At 41.8% G+C, this 596-nt stretch overlaps 1 pseudogene; it reads right to left on the reverse strand.

Moving 5' to 3' along the window:
- Window positions 1–272: 272 nt before the first annotated feature.
- LOC145400595 (5S ribosomal RNA) lies at window positions 273–391 on the reverse strand (annotated as a pseudogene).
- Between the last annotated feature and the right edge of the window lie 205 nt (window positions 392–596).

Here is a 596-nt window from a genome sequence, read left to right on the forward strand (position 1 = left end):
TTTTATCCTGACTTACTTCGCCGATTCTCTAAGGACGAGAATTTATAAACTTTCTCAACAGTACACAGCAGAGACTAATTACTCACACATGCTGTTTATTAGTACTTTTGGCCTCTGGAGAAAGTGACTCCACCCCTGACAATCAATATTCATTCATTCATTGCCAGACGCCATGTATCCCAAACGGGGTGGCCAAGGCTTAGAGTTAATTGTTTTACAGGGAGGGGCACTACTCCTCCAACAACTCCACTTGACACGTAGGGAGAACGTTATGCCAACAGCATCTGGTGTTCCCAGGCGGTCACCCATCCAATTACTAACCAGACCCAACGTTGCTTAACATCGCTGATTGGACAGGAAGTGGTGTACTCAACGTGGTATGGCCGTTGGCTATTAATGATAAACAGTTTCTTGCCGGTGCATTAACTCCTAGTTGCACAACGGATTTTAAGCTTAATACAAAAGGACTGGCCTAAGTACCAGTTATGAATAATGCAAAGCATTTATGCAAACTAGGAGCTATAAGTGAAATAAGCTTAATGTGGAGAAATAAAACACAAGTTTACATCACATTAAGCTCAAGAAAAAGAACTGTT

This window comes from Coenobita brevimanus, chromosome 52, assembly GCF_032717465.1.
Source record: "Coenobita brevimanus isolate Jiangsu-jjx chromosome 52, ASM3271746v2, whole genome shotgun sequence".
NCBI lineage: Eukaryota > Metazoa > Arthropoda > Malacostraca > Decapoda > Coenobitidae > Coenobita > Coenobita brevimanus.